This window comes from Lepisma saccharinum, chromosome 1 (genome assembly GCF_977018435.1).
Source record: "Lepisma saccharinum chromosome 1, izLepSacc3.1, whole genome shotgun sequence".
NCBI classification, from domain to species: domain Eukaryota; kingdom Metazoa; phylum Arthropoda; class Insecta; order Zygentoma; family Lepismatidae; genus Lepisma; species Lepisma saccharinum.
In genome coordinates this window covers 34,286,463-34,310,011 of record NC_139229.1, presented here as the reverse complement: position 1 = coordinate 34,310,011, position 23,549 = coordinate 34,286,463, and the positions used below count along the sequence as shown (strand labels likewise).

General features: G+C 39.4%; 1 protein-coding gene across 1 annotated transcript in view; it reads left to right on the top strand.

Moving 5' to 3' along the window:
• Elk (Eag-like K[+] channel) overlaps window positions 1–23,549 on the top strand; it is a 647,431-nt gene that overhangs the window by 167,371 nt on the left and 456,511 nt on the right. The window lies entirely within an intron of this gene.

The window sequence follows — 23,549 nt, the reverse complement described above, 5'->3', positions numbered from 1 at the left end:
CTACAGGTCTCTTACCATAAGATTTCCCAAACAAGAATCCTGTAAGTAGTCATGAACTGATAAATTTAAACTTTTGTCGCGGTTGAGCATATTTCTACCAAATAACGACGACGTAAATAAAGCAAAGCAAAAATACACAAAAAAGGGCCTTCATGTTATTAACTTCTCTCAATCCTTCAGCTTAAGGAGCATCTTGTTCGTAATATTACAAAAACCACTAATAATAATAATAATAATAATAATAAGATAAAATATAAATTCAATATTATCTAGGAAGAATAATGCTAGTTGTTGAACGTACAGTTGAATTTAGATTTGTACAATTTGTTGTCCAACGATAAGATGGAGATCCTTGAATGTGTTAATTAAATTATGCAAGAATTAAGTAAGAAGGGCTATTAATTATCGTGTTGTTAATTTTTGATTGTTGTAATTTCCAAGCTGGGTGAAAATAGTTATTGTTATGCTTTTCGTTGAATTGAGACTACTAGTCCAAATAAAATTGTTGAACTTTCACAAGTTGATATAATTTCAACAAATCAAATTTGGATATTGGAGGCGCTTCGATTACCTGTAGTTAGTAGTAGAGGTAAGGTGTTTTTGATCTTTAATTGCCTTTTTGCTAGTATGCAAAATTAACTTGTCTCTAACATTAAAAGACGATGTGCAATTTAGTTGAAATCTACTCTTGCCATAATGTTTCATTCTAAGAATTGCTTAGATTGTCGTGACGGTTAATGGCGTAGACGTACGAGGGCTATTTGTTTTCAACCTCCGATAGGGCATGAAATCAAAATCCCAGTCAATAGCAAAATGGGTTTATTGACAAATGTTACGTACACGTATAATCTACTTTTCAAGTAATCACCAAGAAGATTCATTTATCGTACTGATGCACCAGCTTTCCAATACCCTCTGCAAAAAAAAAAGGTGCTGCCTGTCTGTAGAGCCAGCTCCTCATTGGTGTAGAAGCGCCGTCCTCCAAACCACTTATTCATCGCCGAGAAAATATGGAAGTCACTCGGCGCCAGGTCTGGGATGTAGGGAGGGTGAACAAACACTTCCCAGTGGAATCCTTGAAGAAGGTCTTGGATTGACGCAGCAACATGCGGTCGGGAAATGTCATGAAGCAATACAATGCCTGAAGACAGCATGTCTCTCCGTTTGTTCTGTATAATCTCTGTGTAATCTGCGCAATGTCTCACAGTATGTAGCCGCATTGATCGTGGTCGCCGGCTCCATAAAGTCAACCAGTAACACCTCGCACTTGGCGGGAGAGTCGATTGTAGCAGACATCTCTACGCGCCCGTCGATCAGCTTCAACTGAAGCGTTGGCCTTGGCAGTAGTGGTGGTAGTGGCGGGGGGAGGCCAATCACGCTGCGTGACGCCCCGCTTCCTAGCGTTTCACGGGCCACCTGGCGGCGCCATCGGAAGTTGAATAGAAAATAGCCCTCAGAGTTCTCAACAGAGCGCTAAATACTTCTTAAAACTTGTTACGTGGATAGTTTTGCCACCGCATTTCGCGCTTTCCACTAATTTTACGAAATCCACATAACACGTTACAAAGTGCACTTTATATTCAGGCTAATCAGAACTGGACCTACAATTTAAATTTGATTCCGAATCACAGTGCAATATGCCTCAAGAGGGAATCTAACCCGAGGTTCCGTGAGAGAATAGGTTTTCGTTTTCTTTGTGTATTCACTTTAGTCCTTGTCTGATCGTTCAGTTTACCGCGGCAATGGGAGGAATTATGATAACAGCATACAATAATAACGATCTATTACAGCCTTTGACACATATTTTCGCAAAACAATACTCTAATCTCTAGAACATGTACAGGTAAGTAAGCTTAGTTCCTTTGTACAGTACGATATGTTCTTTATAAAGGGTTTCCCAAAAGAAACGCAGGATTTAATTTATTTTTAAAAATATTTATTGGTTGGAAAACTTATTATTTGAATGGTTAAACATTGCCATTAAATATGGAAACGAACCTGTTTGTTCAAAATTTTGAACTACTCATTTCACAGTTGTTTCATTTTGGGCGTTTCTCCTACCGAAAATGTTAGGTAATTTGCGCACAGTCTCAGTGAAACATTCTCCATACTTGTATGAATTTTAACGATCGTCACTCGCTCCATATTCACTAAACGCAACGTGCTTACTACAACATGTAATCTCGCAGAATGCTGCTAACCCTGTGAAAAAAATGGCTCGCAATTTTAATCCTGCGTTAATTTAGGAACACCCTTTATAAAACAGTGCAAGTGTAGGTTATAATTGATTATCAGTAAGGTGAGGCACTCGACTGAAATTCGCCCCTCCCAACTGTAATGTCTGGATCCGCCACTGGCTGTAAGGGGGTTCAAGACGGTTGATGTGATTCTTATAGACGTTCTTCTTTCCAGAAGTTCAATGTCTGCACTAGACCTAGCTGTTTGAAACCATTCCCAATAACTTCCGCTGCAAGAGCGTTGGCAAATACAAGCTCAAGCCAAGAGTAACGCATAAGGTTTCCACAGCCCACTTCTTCCTCCTAGCTTTTTCTGATCCCCGCACCATTTTCTCTCACAACCGCGGAACGCATAATCGCATTGTGACTCGGAGAAGTAACCAGGCGTGCGAGGGGTTGGTAACGTGGTAACTGGGTTATGTAGCTTTCCAGCCCCCGGTGGGAAGAGATTTTAGCTGAAATCCTTGGAGACTTCTTGTGGAAGAAGTCTCTTCAAGCGACCCGTGTCTAAATGGTGGGAAGATTGGTTTAACCTCATTATGGAGGTGTTAGCAGGGTTCCAAGTCTTACGGTGAAGTTTTTGTCGATGATGGGAGAGGGAGATTAGGCAATTTTTTTTTTCCAGCTGGGATGTCTTCCCACTTTCCTGGAAGCCGGTGAGGAATTTCCAACCACCGCGCCTCTGAAGAAGCAGTGAGTTATGTCGCTGTAAATCTGCTGCAGTGTATACCTCGTCCACTGAAGAAGAACCAAAGTTTTTATGACGTTACTTAGGATTCTCTTCTTGCTCCCCCTGTTCACTGCATGAGGACTGAATTGACCACACTGAACCTCTCACGAAGTAGTTTTGAGTATGAGTTTTTTTTTTATAAAGTTCAGTTTCTGCACAGAAAGGCTAATCCGGAATGGATCTTTATTTTAAAGTGGGATCCGAACCACTATGTGCCTTCACCGGGTATCGAATCCGGGACCCCTTGAAGGCAAGGCGACGATGTTACCACTACACCATCTGGTAGGAAGGACGTAGTTTTAACTGGCTCAGTGATGTGTTTGAGGACCCTTAGATTGTAGCCAAGTTCCTGGGCACACCACTGTATCCTCATCAGAATTTCTTTCATAAAGGTTGTTTCAAAAAGACAGGAAATTTTGAAACGGAGGTATAGGGAAGAGGCTAAAGCTTGAAGCCCACTGATACGCAGAGAAACGCGTCAACATACAGGTAACTTCTGTTATCTGCTTCTACTGAAATCAAATGGTGTAACGCCCACTACGGGGAAACGCATTGAACCGAAGCGGGAATTTCCGTGCCAGAAGTCTGCTTGTTATTTTCAAGGTTATCACCCACTGAGACACCGGAAACACGTCAGTTGCGTCCTGTTACCGCATTTCTCCGCGTCTCAGTGGGCGTCAAGCTTGAATAGTTGTAAATAACATTAGTAATCTTGCATTCGTTGCTCCGCATATTTTTTAAACAATTAAACCGTTGTAGTTCGGCGTGTTCAATAAATTCTCCTCCGAGAATTCCTTCACCTTAAGAGACCAGAGAAGAACACTACTGAATCTGAGCGGTGGAATCCAGACCATATTGGACATCAAATCGTTTCTCTGCTTTCTGTTCCTTTAATGATGTCAAGAAACTCTCGCTCTGAATGCTGCTGTCAGCATTCCGACAAAAGAAGGTCTGGGGTAAGAAAGAGACGGGGAGAACAAACTGCCTTCCTCTGAAGAGAGACCCGTCTGCTTGTCATCGTTTCTTCCTTACGCACCCTTTTCCCCCGTATGTCCTCATTATAATCTTAAGAGGCCTTATGCAGCTCTCTCATTAGACATGCCCGAGTACCCTGCGTCGCTTGAGAAACCTTCTGTGAGGTAAAATAGTGGCTCTTTACTTAGACATTTGAAAAATCAAACATAATTGTTTTAGAATGAATTTTATTTGTAAGTCCACATTTGCACATGTAGGCTAATCGGGGCCCGGACCTGTAGTTAAGTATGCTCTGGAGCAAGCGAAAGAAAACAAGTTAACCATTTAAGTGTCGAAAAGTAACTATTATAACTCTGTAACAGTTACAGCACTTATTTTTAAAATTAGATAGTTACAGTTAGAATTCCTTACAAAAAACTATTTGCGGAGACCGAGATACTTCAAAGGATTGCACAGACATCAGTTTTGAGCATTTGAAATAATGTAATGATATATCTTTCATCTCGAACGAGGCAAGGTTTTTCGGAGAACTTAAAGATGCATCCCAAAATGCGTACAGTTAGTAGAGTGTCGCAGAAAATTTGGGGAGTGTAGAAAGATCACCGACTTGATCAGTCTGTGACAACATTAAGCTCTCCAGTGCCAAATAGGGAAACAACACGAAACCTATAGACTGCAGCGCAACGTGGTCTCACTCCAAATAGTACACCACGTTACGATCGCACGGACGCTCTGTTCCATTGCACGGAATTTACCCTCCAATGTTTGGAGAACGCTGGTTCGGTTTCCGCATCACCGGACTAACAACCCATTCATGTGTTACGTTGCGAAATTACAGTGACCGGGCAGGCTTCATTTACCTTCCCTCGGGGAAGGTGGGTTTTCCTAGGTTATTCAATTGCTACGTTGTCCTACGTGATGTGAAGTTTGATTTATCTTTTCCACCTCGTCCAGCACCCCAGGCAATTTTTTCCCCACAGAGCTATTAAATTCCCAATGAAACGTTAAATATGGAAAGCAGGGTTGCTTGTTTCAACAAATTCGCAAATCGTTGCCTTCCTATCATTATTGTTAGCGATATGTAGTCAAATGTAAAATACAGTCACTAGTTGGATGAAATATGATAAGAAAAATCTTTGTGCATCATCCTTGCCAAAAGCGTTGGGAATGACGGGTGTCCAACCGGTTGTCATTCTTCTCCCCCTGGAAATTAGTATGTTCACATCAAATTACAAGAGAGCAGAAAAATGCCATTTAGATAGCATTTCAACAGAATAATTAACATAAAAAATGTGTGATATCGAAAAAATTGAGTGTAAAATGCAGGATGTGATTTAATCCAAGGGATACACAGATTACTCACATTACGTCCCAATACAACAGTTTGACATGAGCCATATTTTATGTGACGTCACCACTTAAAAATATGTTACTGTGCCCTTTTATGAAAGAAAACTTGATTTTTCATAAGTATTGTGTATAAATTGTACATTTTCGTGTTATATCTCTGGTTTATTAGGGATTGTGCCATGCATTGCATTTTGCGTATTTCTGAATAAATAATAATAATAGTTTATATAAGTTGGACTGAAGCTAAAGCACATGTTACTCTTGTTTAAAACATGTTTAATATCTAAAGTTGCTTCCTCTGTACCTAGGTATTGATCTTGAGCAAAGTACTCGTATAAAAGTACGGATTTCACCCGAGAAGGGTTCCTTCTCGGAACATCGTCGACCACAACACAGAAGCAAAAATACGTTCCGAAGAACTGCGACAAAGAGATTGGTTTGGTTATCGTAACATAGTGCTCGGTGTGGTAGTTTCGGGCGAATCTATAGACCGATGCGATCATAAGCTTGCCGATAGCCACGCCTGAATGCTATGTGTGGTGGTCAAATTATTCACCATTAAATATTAAATCTATTTGAAATGCAAATTTAAGAGATGAACTTCACCAAGAGCATTGGCTCGGTCATTGTAACTTCCTTCTTGGTGTGTTAGTTCGGGCCGAAAACTAGATCTATGCGATCATAAGCTTCCCGATAGCCAAACCTAGAAGTTATGTGCAACAGTCAAGTTATTCATTATTAAATTGTGACAGGCAAATTAGAAGAAATATCGATCGATTGCCGTTAACGCTGAGAAGCTTTGTGTGGAGCTCGATTTGTATCAAATTAGGGTGTAATTTGCCGGTAGCTTGCTTTAGCGAGGACGAATTCTTTCATTCATTTCGTGTTAACTATATTCCCACTGTATTGTGTAATAACACACCCTTTAGTGTTATCTATGACAGCATTGTGCTTCTATTTCTCTGTGCTGTTAAATATTGCGAGTGCCTAACACTATCCCTGTACCCGAGAGTAGTCTGTATGCTTCATTAAGTCTCATTGTTCACCGTATTCTTCGGTTATTGTTGAGATCTAATTAAAACTATGAAGTACAAATAAAACTAAACATCCATTCATTCTTTTGTTGTGCTCTTCTTAATGTATGAAGTGATTAATCTGCTATTGAGACCTCCAGAGTACACTACATCCTAAAATTACACAGTGAGCACTTAATCACCAAAAATTGTAAACTTTTTCACGACCACCCTGTATGATGCATGGCTATTATGGCATAACCACATTGCTGGTGGTCGAATGAATGGCATTGTGGCGACAAGCACGCCGAGTTCTGTCCAGGCACATGGTCGTCGGAGTCTGATTGGCAGTTGGGTAATTGTCACAGAAGGCGCGCTGAAAGACAAGAGATTACAGCCGTAGCGACGCATCGATTGCAAGTTAACCCCTTTTGGTTGGCAACTCGCTCGTTTCATCCGATGACCATGCCTGATAAGCTTGCTACGGAAGGGGAGGAAGTGTTCTATCTTTTCAGTAGCTTAGCCCATTGTTAAATGAATAAATGAAAGATTAATATCTTCGTCTTCTTTTTTTTCAACTCGGAATTTGCGAACTTACGCACAGCTCCACTTTAACAACAATTCGATAATAGCTCCTGGTGCAACCATATGTCCACTTTAATCCTCAGAAGGAGTATAGGCCGATCCTGTAGTTTGTTTGATTTTAGGATTGTTTTTGTTTATTTTACTGTACTTTTGGCTTATCGCGACGATGAGAATGAGTGATTGTTTATTTTGCTGGCACTTTTGGCTAATCACGACGATGAAAATGAGTGGTTGTTTATTTTACTGGAACTTTTGGCTAAACACGGCAACGAGAATGGGTGATTGTTTATTTTGCTGGCACTTTTGGCTAATCACGACGATGAAAATGAGTGGTTGTTTATTTTACTGGAACTTTTGGCTAATCACGACAACAAGAATGGGTGATTGTTTATTTTGCTGGCACTTTTGGCTAATCACGACGATAAGAATGAGTGGTTGTTTATTTTACTGGAACCTTTGGCTAATAACGACGATGAGAATGAGTGATTTTTATTTTACTGGAACTTTAGGCTAATCACGACGACGAGAATGAGTGATTGTTTATTTTACTGGAACTTTTGGCTAATCACGACGATGAGAATGAGTGATTTTTTATTTTACTGGAACTCTTGGCTAATCAAGACGATGAGAATGAGTGATTGTTTATTTTACTGGAACTTTTGGCTAATCACGACGATGAGAATGAGTGATTTTTATTTTACTGGAACTTTTGGCTAATCACGACGATGAGAATGAGTGATTTTTTATTTTACTGGAACTTTTAGCTAATCACGACGATGAGAATAAATGATTGTTTATTTTACTGGAACTTTTGGCTAATCACGACGATGAGAATGAGTGATTTTTTTATTTTACTGGAACTTTTTACTAATCACGACGATGAGTATGAGTGGTGATTTTTGCTGAAGGCATCCAAAAGCCAATCTCGCTTCCACGTAGTGCCCTCCTGTGACTGCATGTAACGACCGCCATGTTGGGCAAATTTCAGTTATATTATGGAATTTATCTTATTCGTATACCTTCAAGTTAATAACTTGAATTTATTCTTAATTGTTTTTCATAATGCAAGTATATATTTATGTTTTATCTTATGTTACTATATTATTTGCGTATTTTTACAACATCTAATTCAGATTTTATAGGCTAGTAATTATCCCAAATACTATATGCAACGTTTTCATTATTTGTCAAATCAAAGATGACTATGGTTAGCTCTATCTTTCACGCGTGTTATTGTTTAAGCACATGTTAAATACATTTCTACCTAATACCGATATTTCTCAACAATAGAGAAGGTTGAAGTAATTTTGTCTTAGTTATATATCCGTAAGCTAAATCTTTATTTAATCATTTTATGTGCAATAACAATCAGTTTCGTTATTTCTATATGGTTCAATATTATAATATTATAGCACAGCAGTTCTCTCTCGCTTACAATAATTTAACGTTATCCTATTCGCTGTTTATATTAGGAGTAGGGAATGACGCTACGTGTATATGGCGACGTCAAAAGTTCCACGTTGGCATTCTCAATTGTTGCCAACCACAATTAATCTTACTATCGATATTTAGCATTAATCTGACATATACATTATTAGCTTTTCTTGTGTTATTTTTATGTTATGAGTTTGTAGCATTGTAAGAAAGAATCTGTTAAGCTGTACCTCGCTCCTGAGGTCTTGCTATTAACGGTGAAGGCGGTGCGCGGATTCTGTCGTGATAAATAAGTTACTCATCACTGCCTACAAGCGAGCAGGACCCAACACATCATATTTTTGGCTTGTGCGAATGAGTACGCGCACGATCCTTGATTAAAGTTCTTGGACTTTTTAATTTTAAAATATTTGAATTTTATTTACGGTGACGTGACGTGCAGCAATTCGGTGGTTACCTTCCTGGTAGATTGGTGATCGCCTTAATCCCGATCCCTGGGTGAGAACTGGTGATTCCAACTGACCAGCCGGAGCGGCGTGTTGCCAATTGGGATCTCCATACCCTGGAGTTAGGCGTGGTGGCACGTTGCATGCATAATTGCAGGCTAACCAGGCTCTGTCATTTGGACCTGCGTCCAGTATAATCCGCCGTAGAGCTGTGTTTTGTCCGAATGTGCTGTGTGCCTCTTTACAACCTCAGATTTTAACCCTCCGTAATCCGCGCGGGGAGTGCCGCCTTTTCTGAAATTTTGAATTATTTTCCTTACCAGTGCAACAATGGTCTGGAAAGCACTAGGTAACTTATTTACACTATTCCCACGAAAACATAGAGGCGTCCGAACCTTTTTTCTTGCATTCTTTCAGTTGTTTACAGTGACCGTTCCCCCTTAGGCTGCACTCAGTACCGCGCGCGGGAACGTTTTCTGTCTTAAATCATAGCACTCCAGCAATGAATTTGGCCGAAATAAGAAGAATAAAACCACGGTAAGTTGTTCGGAATGCAAATTAATTGTATGCAGAAACCATTGCAGTACCCATACGAAATGCCAGAGTTGTCAAAATAACGATAGCCGGACCCTGTGGCTGAGTGGTTAGCACATCGCGCTGCGACGCCAAGGGTCCAGGGTTCGAATCCCGCTCGGATTGTTTCTGAATGTCCATTCATCAATTTCATCATTTCATCACTCATCCCCATCTTCGCAAATTAGCCAAGAGGCACAAAACGCGAAGTAAAATAAACTAAATCAATCAATCAATCAAGATAACGATATTGAAAAGTGACATCATTCGGTCCGTTTCATTTGAGTTTGTATATCTATTTTCACGTATATCTCGTAAAAGTAGAAGAAAGATATTGAGAGTTGAAAATTTTAATATTTTGTAAGTATCCTCGAGTTGTGTTTTACTCATTTGATTGCTTTTTCTGCGAGTCAGCAAGATTTTGAGTGAGAATTTTGAAAAAAGAATAGTTCCATTGTAAGCCCATATAAGTTGTATGATTTCACTTCGTTTTCAAAAATATGTTGAATTTTTTTTTTAAAATACGTTGAAAATTTTGTGAATTGTGAATTCATTTTTTTAGTTCCTTTATTATATGGCAAAATTTTAATTACTTTGAGAATAATATTTTGGTGCATTTGCTTCAAGAGTCTAAGCGTATATTCCTATGTGATATTTTCTCTAATGTTTTTAGTTTATATAGTTGTAGTTTTAGTTTAGCTAATAAAAATGTCCGAAATAGACTGCTTGCGTTCATATATATATATATATATATATATATATATATATATATATATATATATATATATATATATATATATATATATATATCGCCTGATTTCCAGTAAGCGCTAGGGTAATTCAACATCAATGTGTATTAATGATTCATCTAAATAAAGTTGCTTTTCATAGGACGGCACTGAGTGCCGCTCGCCGGACATTTATGCTACAATGACGGCGCGGATGACGGAGAGTTTATCTAGGTGAGGAGATTTTAGTCCTCAGAGACAGTACAATATTAGTTCTTATTAAGTCATGAATAAATGATTATTTTTAAAAATTGAATTAGGAAGTATTTAGCACACGTTTTATTTCCTTGTTATGGCACAGTTCTATATTTTTATATACTGCTGGACAATGAAAACCGGACACTTTAATATTTGACATCTGAATTGCAATAACAGCTCGCAGGTATATTACAGAATGTTCGGCAGATCATGTAGTACCATATGCACCATTCATAGGCTCGGACTTTGTTTATGCATTCGTACTTAATTCAGTTTCTGCAACATTTAGTTAGCCCTTGTACCAGAGCTTTTATCGACCCATTGCGCTATCACAAAAAATGCAAGTGTCCGGTTTTTTTTGTCCAGCAGTATAGTTAAGGGGCTTATCCCCATAATGTGTGACGGACAAAAATAGTCTTTCTGCTGAAATGTCCATAATATAAAAATCAAATCAAATCAAATCAAAATGAAGATGAGTGATGATATGATGAAATTGATGAAGGGACACTCACAAAGAATACTCATGCCCAGGTCAGGATTCGAACCCCGGTCGCCTTGCGTCGTAATATATATATATATATATATATATATACAGTGCATTCCCTGACATTCGCTACGAGACTCTCGGCAGCAAGCGGGCCGGCATCAGCGCTTGTCTTTCCCGGTGAACGGGTCCGCGACAGTCGCTAGAGCCGGCTATTAAAATTACAGTTTTCATATTGTGTACTAACCTTGACTGCAAAAGGTTTTGAAAATGATGTCCCTCTTCTGCAACACATTCCTTGCATCTCCGAAGGAAATTGGCATTTACACGTGCAAGTTCGGCTATTGTAATTCTCCCGATTTCTCGTACAATACTCGCTTTTAACTCACGGATAGTGTGCGTATTGTCTTTGCATACTTTATTTTTTAGATTTCCCCATAAATAAAAATCGCAGGGTGACAAATCGGGGGACCTACAGGGTTTTTGAAACACCCGTTTCTTGTGAGAGGCAGAGGATAGATTTCCGAGGAGACTGTTCTAACCTTTGTCCTATCTCGTCGAGTTTTTCCTCAGTAAATACACGTGGGTTTTTCTTTTCACTTTTATTCAGAACTGACCCTAACTTTTTTTTACGAGGTTTAATATAGAGGTCCTATGTGGAACGGAACACCAGGAAATTTCGTTGCAAAACGTCGATGCACTTATCCACAATTCCTCTTTCCGAAGTAACACTCGACAAGATAAATCCTTTGTTGTAATGTAAACTTTTATGGTGCCATATTAAGCTACAATCATTAACACACGGACACGACACAACACAACTTCCGAGGGAAGATTATACTGGCGTCAGTCTGCAACGTCAACAGAAAGGGAAAGAAAGCGAAGGCAGGGAGAGCAAAAAGAACAGACTGCGTGCGACTGTCGCGGACCTCGTTCACCGGGAAAGACAAGCGCTGATGCTGGGCCGCTTGCTGCCGAGTCTCGTAGCGAATGTCAGGGAATGCACTGTATATTTGTTTATGTGTATAGACAAGATATTTTTCAGAGGGGATTTCATATCTTGCCCTTCAGTCATAGGAACCCATATTTTACCATTTATTGGTACTGATATTATTATTTTACAAATCATAACATAAAAGTGAAATATTTTGGCGCTGTTGACAAGTTCAGACCTGAGCTCATTATTCAAATATAGAAACTGAATTTGCCTTCTTTTCTTGCCAGGAACATCTATCGCTGTGTTTATGGACACTTCTATGTCTTTTTGTACTTTTTCGCGGTGCACAAACATCAAACAGAGACCACTTTCTCATGGCACCTCTGCTCCATGTTTTTACCCGCCCAAATGTACTGTAAAATAAAAGTAATTCGAAATAGCTGTGAGTGAACTGCCAAAGTCATATACCGGGAAATGATTTCCTGGCTTTTCGGGAAGGCAATAGTAAGTACAGTCCCTACCAAAAGTTTAAGATCACCAACTTCTTTCATATAAATGAATCCTGACCGAAAGTGTTTGGTACAATTATGGAGCGTGTGTGAGGCATATACAGTATTGCCAAAAAAAAAATATTGGAATACGTCTTGTAGTTCTTGAGATACGAAAGAGGAAAATCAATTTTTTTAACTGAAAAAATCCAGCATTTTGAAGTACAGATAAATGTGTATACACGTAACCGACGTCGTTATGACAGTACTGAATTCCTTCCAGTTTTGTGGAACATGTGTGGTTTTGGCGCAAAAAAAAATCCAAAAAAATTTTCTCGTGTTTTATATTTTTCTTATAAAATTCGTAAACAAAATACAGCGAAAACTGAGAGGTCTTCAGATAACAATATCTTCCTCAGCGACTGCGCTGGAGTGAACAAATTTTATCAGACAGTTGAAATGTGTGTCAATAGATGGCGCAGAAAGACATATCTCGAGTAGCAGCATTGTGCAAGTCCAAACCTGTTTTCGTTACGCTTGATAATAAACAGGCTGTTTGAATCGCAAGCTACGTGATAATGGGGAAGAAAACCGTGCCCGTTGCAGTGAAATGGCAAATAATTGGTATGTACAGATGCAATAGGTCTCATAGAGAAATTGCAGTCGCATTGAATATGAGTAAAACCTGCGTGGCGAACACAATAAACAAATTCAAGCAGCAAGGTACAGTGGTTGATAAACCAAGCTGCGGCAGCCCCAGGGTAACGTCTGTACCCGAGGACCGGATTATCGCGAGAGGCGAGAGTTGCAAAGAATAACCGTAAAGCCCCTCTTCCACCGATAATGAGGGATCTTGAGATTCATTCCTGGCTCCATGGATTCACGAAAATACATCGAAACAATGAAAGATAACATACTTCCGTCCGCCCAGAAGCTGCACAACGGGTACTTCGTCTTCCAGCAGGACAACGCGACTTGCCACACGTCAGCAGCAACAATGACTTGGATTCAAGCGAGGGAAATCCCATTGTTGCCTTGGCCAGCATGAAGTCCGGACCTGAATCCTATAGAAACCTATGGAATACCATTGGTCTTCGTGTAGCCAGACGCCAGCCAAGGAATGTCCAGGAACTTCGTGAACAGATCTCCGAAGTATGGAATGAGATTACGCCCCAAGAATGCCAGAAATTGGTCCGCAGCATGAGAAAACGTGTGGAAATGTGCTTGACACTTAAAGGTGGACCTATTGACTATTAAAATTTCACACTTCATTCATCTAATTTCAGGAGAAATGTTTGTTTCCAAGCATATTTTCAAAGTTCAGATTTAATGATTTTACAAATTGTACCTTTAGTTGCATCTATTAGTTATAATTGCATTAATATGCCCTTACACTTTCTTGATCTTGATGTACCTTTCAATAACATTACATAATAATTCCAATTTTGTATTAAAGTGTTTATTTCATGAAAAGCACTCTCATATGTACTTTTTCTGCTTGTCTGAAAAACACATGACAAGGTGGTCTTAAACTTTTGGTAGGGACTGTAGTTTCGTGATCTCGAATAGTCGAGATAAAAAGTGGTATATTCTTAGTATTTTCTGCACTATAAGTGTCTGAAATTTCTAAAATTAAAAGTTTTCATATAAAGTGTAGAATTAGAGATTTCCACTGCGTCAGGGAATTTCGAAAATTATCCGGCCCAAGAATTTCCTAGTTAGGGAATCGACTTTTTTCACTCCAGATCGTTCCCTTCCCAGTCCCGTCCCGCACATTCATAGTTACAGCAATCAACATGATTCTAATTTCTCGTTGGGGTGTAAGGAGTGACCCTTCTACGTAGTGCACTCAATTGTCAAACACGCTTCCACGTAATACACTCTGGAATGCGTTTTGCAGACTAACTAGGCTCTGGCGTCTGGACCTACGGCCAGTATAATCTTCGTAGGACTGTGTGTGTGTGTGTGTGTGTGTGTGTGTTGTCCTGCGTTTTTTTCTTATGTGTGCTGAGTGCCCCTTTAAAGCCTCAGCTTTTAACCGAAGTCTGAATATTTTAATATTTTAGTTATACGACATTACAGTTAGGTTATTTTAGTTATGGTAAGGGGCGGACCTCGTATAACGTGACGGGTGCAAAATAGCCTAAGTGCTGACGCACCCAAAATTTTAAATTGAAAATTTAAAAAAATAAATTCTCGTTAAAACTTTCTCTCGTTATTTTGTTTGACATGGTAGCCTGTAAATCACAGAAGACAATATTATTTGTGACAGAATATCGCCACAATTTCAACATTTAAATTACATGAACTTTTTCCAGATAGCTCAGAGGTGGCCCTTGAAAAGAAATTGCATATTTTAAATATACTCCCATTACTTCATGCGATATTGATATATCTTCAGGGGCAAGAAGAGGAAATTCATGTTTCAGCAAATTAAAAGATTTGGTAATCCATTGTGCTTTGCTAACAGAAATTAAAGCATATTTTATATTTGAATTTTGAATTACAACTTTTGTCATTTAAGCTTAATGCGTTTTATTTGCCTCCGTGGGACTCTTGCTTAATGAAAATTGTCATTTTGATAATTGTAAGCCCTTATTTTGATTGAAAGAACTAAATATATACTTGCGTATGTAACACTTTTTAGTACATATCATCCGTTCCCTGCACATAACGTAAGACATGTTTTGGGGTAATCGTTCTCGACTCGATAACATACAGTGGAGGAGACGAAATGTTATTCACGTATCGCCATTGTTCCCTGCTTTCGAGCAATATTCATTCTGAAAATGATTTGGCATGAGTTAAAAAATTCATACTATATAGCAAGAGCTGTACGCAATTTCTGCGAATACCATCCCGTTAGTGCGCACGCCCATAAAACTTTCAATCCCCCATCCTGTTGGCGTGCATCGGAGCGGCTTCAATCCGTCCTGCATTTCGCCAACCAACCGTGAGCTCCGTGGTATAGGATCGAATCACATCGAGATGAGCTCGCTTTTGTTTCACCATGCTGGTTGTGCGAGGGGGAGGGGGGAGTTTTATCTATAATACAGTGAGAGAATAAAAGCCCACGGTTACAAATGGCTAAAATTTTCCGTTTCGAAAATTCGAGTGAATATAGTTGTGGACGATTTACGGAGCTGCATATAGGTTGGAAGGTAGACACTACAACGGATGATCGATATGAGGAATTTTGTAACACCGTATAATGTCAGAAAGCAGTGGCGTGCGGTGACATTTTTCGTTGGGGAAGCAGATCCAGAAAAGTTAAGAAAACCAAGAATTTATTGCCTCTACACGTTTATACTGAAATAATGAGCACTCTACCTGATATTGTTTCCTTACGTCTCTGGTATACGTACTATAAGATTGTCTTCAATCTCCGAGTATCTGAAGAGGAAAGATGAATGTCCTGGCGCAATTTTTCATTTATTCGAACTTCATTTGGTCTGTTGTCAAACGTATTTGATGCAACAGACGAACGCGAATGATTGAAACAATTTTCACGATTTTCACACATTGCAATATTTGCAAATCCAGTTTGGCATCACGTAGTTCTTTCCGCAGAAATAGTAAACAATGCCAACACTAAAGTTTCTGAAGCTTTCGGTTTCCACATAACTCGAACGTCGAGTAGTTTGAAAGTTGATTACATTTGAAGTCCTTCTCTGTTGGTACAATTCGGGAATTTCTGAACAAACAAAACAAATATAAATTCACACGCCGGAAAACAGTAACCTCGCAAAGCGCTTGTAAAAAAGGTGATCGCGGCCAGCGAGTGTTACCAACTCTATTAGGCGGATGTGTCTATGGACGTGTTAGATGTCTTAATAGACCGAATGCTCTTTTGTATTTCTCTTGTGCTTTGAAACTTTATAATTTATTTAAAATAATTAAAATTGTAACTCTATTTGTTGATATGCTACAACGCTGGCAGTATATATTATGGGCACTTATTCGTGCAGTTCGCAACACTGAGGACATCAGTAGATTTCAATGATGGCACTCTGGCTTCATTTCAGGCATTTCAGCCCTTACCGATTGGAGACAAAGTTCCCCTCCATGTAAACTTGTCTCCCATTGGGTAATTCAAGGCTTGTTCTTTCTACTTGGACCCTTTGGTGGCTCTGGCTACATGCTGGCCAGGCCAAGGTGATGTGTCGCAGGGCAGGTGTTTTGTCAACACGCCACGAGAGGGTGCGCAAGGCCCCATGTCGGAAAAGGACAAACCTTGGAGGTGATTCTGTTGAGTTAATAGAGAAATAATGAAAAAACTTAAAGTTAAAGAAATAATTTTGTAACCGTAAAGCTGTACAGGAGTGCACGCGCATGTCAGAAAGGCACCAGCATTAGCGATAGGGTATATTTCTAGATATGACGACTCAGTGATATTACAGAATATATTATATACAAATCCTGTGCATGACAATTTATGTTCCTTTTCACAAGCGTTTAAATTGAGATACATTTGCAGACAAACACCTAGACCGTTAAGTGGTCAACTTTGGAGCTCGCCACCAAAATTTCCGGGTTAGAATCTCGGTCTGGATACGGTTGCTCTTTCTGTGTATCCTATTATCAATTTAATCTTACCATCACTATCGTCGCCATTAGGGCGCGTAGTGTGACAATTTTCTGCTTCGATGGTAATAGCTGCTTTCTCCCCTACTCTTTCCCTTCTTCTGTGTCTCTCTGCTTCTGTCTCGCTATCCTCCCTCTCATTCTCTCTTTCTTGTTTCTTATTTCTACTCATCTCCTTATACTTTCCCTTTATTTCTGTTTCTCTCCCTCTAATTTCTTCTAACACTCTATCTCGGTCTTTCTCTGCCTCTATAATTTTTCTACTTGTTTCTTTGTTTCTCTCTCTTTCTTCCTTTGTGTGTATTTATCACTTTATTTTCTCTGTGTCTTTCCCTTTGTTTCTATGCCCATTGTTCCTGTTTGTCGTTTTCTCATTCCGTATCTCTATCGTCGTTTCTACTTCTCTCCCTCTCTGTCTCCCTCTCTGTCTTTCTATTTCCTTTTCCCGTTTCCCCCTTTCATCCTTTCTCTCTCTCTCTCTATTTATATTGTATCTTTCTATCTGTTTCTCTTCCTCTATTTCTGTAACTTTTCTTTCTGTTTGTCCCTTCTCCTTCTTTCTCCTTTTCTCTCTTCTAATCCCTCTCTGTTTGTAATTCTAACTGTTCTTTGGGTGGACAAAAGAGTCGGCAAAGACAATATTTCCGGAGACCAGAGCCCACCCTTACCCACAAGGTGGTGGCGTCATTGCAATGGCATAATCATATCCATAGAGCGCAGGAAAGCACATGGAAAACTTCCCGTTTGCAACGTGCCACCACTTGTAACTCCAGGGTATGGAGATCCGAATTTGCAACACACCGCTCCTTACTCCGGCTGGTCAGTTGGGAGCACCAGTTCTCACCCAGGGATCGGGATTAAGACGATCCGCCCTTCCTCCAGGAAGGTAACCACCGAATTGCTACACGTGACAGTAAATAAAATTCTAAATACTTTATATTAAAAATATCCAAAATCTTTAATCACGAATCGCGCGCGTACATACTGATTCGCACATGTTAAAAGTTATAATTTGTTGGGTCATGCACGCTCGCAGGCAGTGACAAGCAATTTATTTAACACGAAAGTCCGCGCACCGCCTTCACAGTTAATAGCAAGACCTCAACTGCTTACCTCAAGCGCGAGGCGCAGCATAACAGATTGTTCTAACTTACAATACAAACTCATAACACAAAATAGCACAAGAAAAACTGATAATTTATATAACACATCAATGTTAATTAGCGATAGTAAGCTAAAGTTCAGGTTTGCAACAATTAAAAATGCCAACGTGGAAGTTGTTACATCGCCAAGAACACGAAGCGTGGTTCCCCCACTCCTAACATAAACAGCCAATAGGAATACGATATTTTATTGAAAACGAGGGAGAAATACTTTGCTATAATATTACAATATTAAACTATATAGAAATAACTAAACTGATTTTATCAAATAAATCATATTTGCCCTTGCACATAAAAATGATTAAATAAAGACTTAGTTTATAACGAAGACAAATTACTTCAATCTTGTACATTGTTGAACAAAAATAGATATTAAGAAGAAATGTATTTAACTTGTGCTTGAAAAACAATGAAAACGTTGCATATATTATTTGGGATAATTATTAGCCTATAAATTCTGAATAAGTTGCAAAAATACGCGAATAATATTATAACATAAGGTAAAACGTAAATATATACATGAATTATAAAAACAATTAAGTTCCAAGTTCTTAACTTGAAAGTATACGAATAAGATAAATGCCAATATACAACTGAAATCTGCCTAACATGGCGGTCTCCCTCTTTCATCCTTTCTCTCTCTCTCTCTCTCTATTTATATTGTATCTTTCTATCTGTTTCTCTTCCTCTATTTCTGTAACTTTTCTTTCTGTTTGTCCCTTCTCCTTCTTTCTCCTTTTCTCTCTTCTAATCCCTCTCTGTTTGTAATTCTAACTGTTCTTTGGGTGGACAAAAGAGTCGGCAAAGACAATATTTCCGGAGACCAGAGCCCACCCTTACCCACAAGGTGGTGGCGCCACTGCAATGGCATAATCATATCCATAGAGCGCAGGAAAGCACATGGAAAACTTCCCGTTTGCAACGTGCCACCACTTGTAACTCCAGGGTATGGAGATCCGAAAAACTTCCCGTTTGAAACTAATGTTCGCACGGCACGTTAAACGCTAAAGGCACGGTCTGGATTTTGAACAACGCCTTCTCAGTCCTACGACCTTGAATCTAGCGAGGGACATTCGGAGCTCCCGCTTTTGAAATTCAACTCCAAGATAACCAAGACGCTTGCAACGAGTAATGGATATCCGTTACCGAGGTTTCGTCGCAGTGTACTTAATGACCCGTCTTCGGGAGATGGGGAGGGGGGGGCTTCCTCTTTCCTACCGCTTTGCATAAACGTTATCAGAAGGGTAATTAATGTAGCAAATACGTGACCCAATTTATGGAACAGTCGTTACCTCGTCTGATGATGTCTGCATTCACAACTACGCAGCAGGGATCTAAATCATAGGAATTGTCCCTTTTTTAGTCCAAGTACCCATTTCCCACACTTTAGTGTGATTACCGTTTAGGTAATATATATATATTCTGAGTCTGCAATTTATCATAAACTTGACTAAAAACTATGGGTACAGCAGTGGCGCAACCACGAATTTTTGTCGGGGGGGAGTACCAGGATAAACGTACTAACAACAACAATAATAATAATAACAATAATGGCATTATTATTACTATTATTATTACTAGTGGTAGTAGTAGTAGTAGTAGTATCAAAAACGTTATTCTAGCCTGATTTGATATATCACATCACCTCCTTTCCTTTCAAATTTTTGCGTTGAATTCAATATGGCGATCAAAAATATGCCGGATCTGCGCTTGACACACACAGCTAGGGATCTCTCTGTGCCTAACCTATTTCATTCATGACCAGGATAACTGGGCCTCCCCGATGGCGCAGTGGCAGCGTCGTTGCCTTGAAAGCAAGGGGTCCCGGGTTCGATACCCGGTGGAGGCACAAGTGGTTCGGATCCCACTTTAAATTGTAGGTCCAGTCCCGATTAGCCATACTGTGCATAAAGTGGACTTAAAACACCAACTCAACTCAACATGATCAGGATAACTCCTTTACATTTTGTAGGTGGTGTTAAGAGACTTTTGACTCGTCATAGTTCATGTAATGAGGATTTTATCAGTCACATAGTTACATATATTATTTTGTATCTTCTGATCCCATAATATTGCAGTCCCAGAATGATTTTTTGATATGTTTTAGAGTATGGCATGAGGGACCAAACATTTTTTTTTTCAGGATTTTTGGTAATGACTTTTTTTGAGATATTCAAGGTCAAATGTCAAGGTCACGTGACAAAATTATATTTTTATCCAAAGGTAGGCTTCTTATATATCACTGGAAAGCGTGTTTAATTCGCTGTACAATAAGCTTTATTTGAGCTTCCTACGCAAAATAGGGGCGGAGTTACAGCACATTTAGTATAGCTAAGCGGGCTCAAAAAGGTCAATTTATGCGAACTTTGACCTTGAATAATTTAACAATTACAAGACGCACGAGACTCAAAATTTTCATAGTTACTAAGTTCTATGCATAGTTTCAACTCCCTAAATTTCATGAAAATCGGAGGTTGTGGGCTGTGTTGATTTCATATGGAATGACTCATTTATTTCTGATGGGTCGGTTACCCAGAGACAAGTGTCGCTTGTCGTTTGTCGCGTGTCGCTTGAGGGTCTCACCAATCGAACACCGGCTTGTTCGGCTTGTTATTCCACTAGGGTGTAAAATTTTGCTGTTGCGTGATTGATGAGTTCTCAAGCAACATGTGTCGCGTGTCGCTTTGGTCTGAAATTTCATAACAATGAGGCTTGGGAACGAGCCAATTAGTAGTAACGTTTCGCACGGTAGCGGCATGACTGGCCGCACAAGACTGTTGAAATCCTCAAGTAACACGTGTCGCCCGTCGGTTGTCGCTTCGGTGTGAATTCTACCAGATGGAGCTTTCACCTAAGCGACAAACGACGTGAAGTAGATGGTAGTAAAATCACAGGTCTGTCGTAATTTCGATCTCACCACCGGTAACAAGAAATTTGTTCACCAGAAGACGAGAGAAGAGGTGTCTCTCGATAGCTAGCGTTAGAACAAGTACAAAAGCACTACACAATGGACAATGTCCAATCAACATTGCTTGATAAAGGCCGAATCTCACGGAACTGGATTCCCAGTAGGAATGCCCTAGTTGGCTGCCTGGCTAGAGATGATGGCTTTCGGACTGGCTGCTAGACTGGTTTTCTATTTGCTACTCCCTTTCTCTGCTACATCCTGTGGAACAGCGAATCAGAGCGAAAGTTTGGTTATGCGAAGATAATCTGTGACTTTGACAAGATAATTTTTTTATCTATGGTTTTCGATTGTTGGTTGTTTTATGAATGAATCCTGCGAATGTCATGAATACGTACCCGAGCTCATTAAAAATTTTGTGAGTGCACATTCATTACCATATTTTCTTTCGAGCCAATTTCTATCTCATGCTTTTCTTTTAATTTTTTAAAGTTTTAATAACAGCCGTAGGTAGCTACTCTCCTACAACGTTCTTCAAATCGCTCGTCCATCCATCCAGCTTGTCTGCTCTGCGCAAAGTAAAATAACGCTCTTGAGTGTGGTTTATCACCGCGAATAATACAAAATCACGGAGACTCAACATTTCTTATTGGTACCGGGATCGAACCATGGGATGCGTCACTTCCAAGAAGTAGCTTAGGCTTCGTAAGGGCATGCGAAGGATGTACAATTAATATAATCTAAACAAACACTGAAACGAAAGGTGGAACACACAATTTGGTTTAAATACCTTTACGACTGAACCGGCACGGTCATGATCAACATAAGGGTTTACCTGTCTCGTGCAGTAGACCTCGTCAGATGGCTGGTCCTTAATCTGACACGCACAGAAAGTCTATTTAACTGGTTGTCGATAACTTAACTCCAAATGACATCTCCCTGGTCTCAAAATCGGTAAAGTCTAAAACTGAGTGTTCCTTCTAAACTTTAAACGACAGACTCACTCCTAACTTTTACGTAAGATTAACCCTTTATCTCTCTCTCGATATCCAAGCAACGACCTATACTCTCTCCCAAAAACCACCACTTCTTCACCTCTCTCCTCTTCCAAACATTCGGTCATCCCTCTCAATTAACTTCTCCTCCTTTCTCCTCTTACCATTCAATGCTCCCCAACAATGTACAATACCTCCTATCTTAGTTGACACATTCTTAACTTTTCTGCCAGCTGTAGAATGACTGATCTACACAGGAATGTTAAGGATGATACGACCGATAGGTACGGTGACAAGTTTCGTGTGACGCGAAAACTAGCACATGAGCTATTACCACATAACTAGTCCAAGTCCAACTTGAAAATCCAGCAGCAGATCTAGTCTCGTGTGATTCAGACATAATTAGATATGTAACCTGTCAGAATTTGGAATATTATATTGGTTTCTCGAAGAGAGATAGGATTTTCTGAAGACGACTTTGCTTCTAAATGGTCCAGCGTGGTTTTAATGAGCAGAACTAGGTCAGGTTGACAATATGGTTGGAAAATAAAACTCGGAAAGGAATAAATTACTTTGAATAATTTCTAAGAGTCGCTCAGAAACTTGAGATGAAAAAAGTTTGAGAACCTTCTAGATTTTTTTAAGAGCGAGGAAACTCTGTGTAAACTAGGAAGTCAACTCAGAGCTTGTTTTCTTCTTTCCCCCTTTTCTTTTATCTCCTTCTGTTCTATCCCAATTCACTTTTTGGAACCCTTGCTTGCCTAAGAACGAGTCTAACAAAGAAAACATCAACGTCTGAAACAAAGAGAAGGAGGATTGTTCAGGAAAATATTTCCCTTTGAATTTGTTTCTCTTCTCTGCGGGTGTTGGTCGTGGAGAGAAAGCATACTGACGTATCTTGTAAGAATTTCTCTTTTTTAAAAGAGATGATAGTTTCGAAGTACTGAGGACGTTAAGAGCAATGGACAAGCTTATTTAAAATCCCGAGTCAATCTTCGCATAAGGGTTTTACCACAGACAAGGGTATATCTGTCGTTTTACTAGCAATTAAATAATCCCTTTCCCCCTCTCGTTGTATATCCTGTTTTCTATTTGTCATTTTCTCATTTCTCTTTCTTTGCCCTCTTTTTCTTCGTCTTCTCTCCCTTTCTCTCTTTCTTTGTTATTAATTCTTTCGTATTTACTTTCTCTCCTCTATTTCTATATCACCTTTTCCTATTTGTCGTTTTCCCATTCCGTATTTCTCTCTCCCTCATTGTCTTTTTCGTATCTCTCTCTCTCCTCTCTTTCTTTCTCTGTTTCTTACTTTCTTTGTTTTCTTTCTCCCTCCTCTCTTTTTCTCTCTTTCTCTGTTTCTCACTTTCTTTGTATTTCTTTCTCTCTCCTCTCAGTTTCTCTTTTTCTTTCTCTGTTTCTTACTTTCTTTTTGTTTATTTCTCTCTCCTCTCTTTTTCTCTCTTTCTTTCTCTGTTTCTTACTTTCTTTGTTTTCTTTCTCTCCTTCTCTATTTGTGGACTCATTTTCTTGTTTGTCGTTTTCTCATTCCGTATCTGTATCATCCTTTCTACTTCTCTCTCTTTTTTTTTTGTCTCCCTATCCCGTTCCCTCATTCTTCTTGAGTTCACAGAAAATTGATTCGAGAAGAGCTGAAGCGGAAGCCTGAT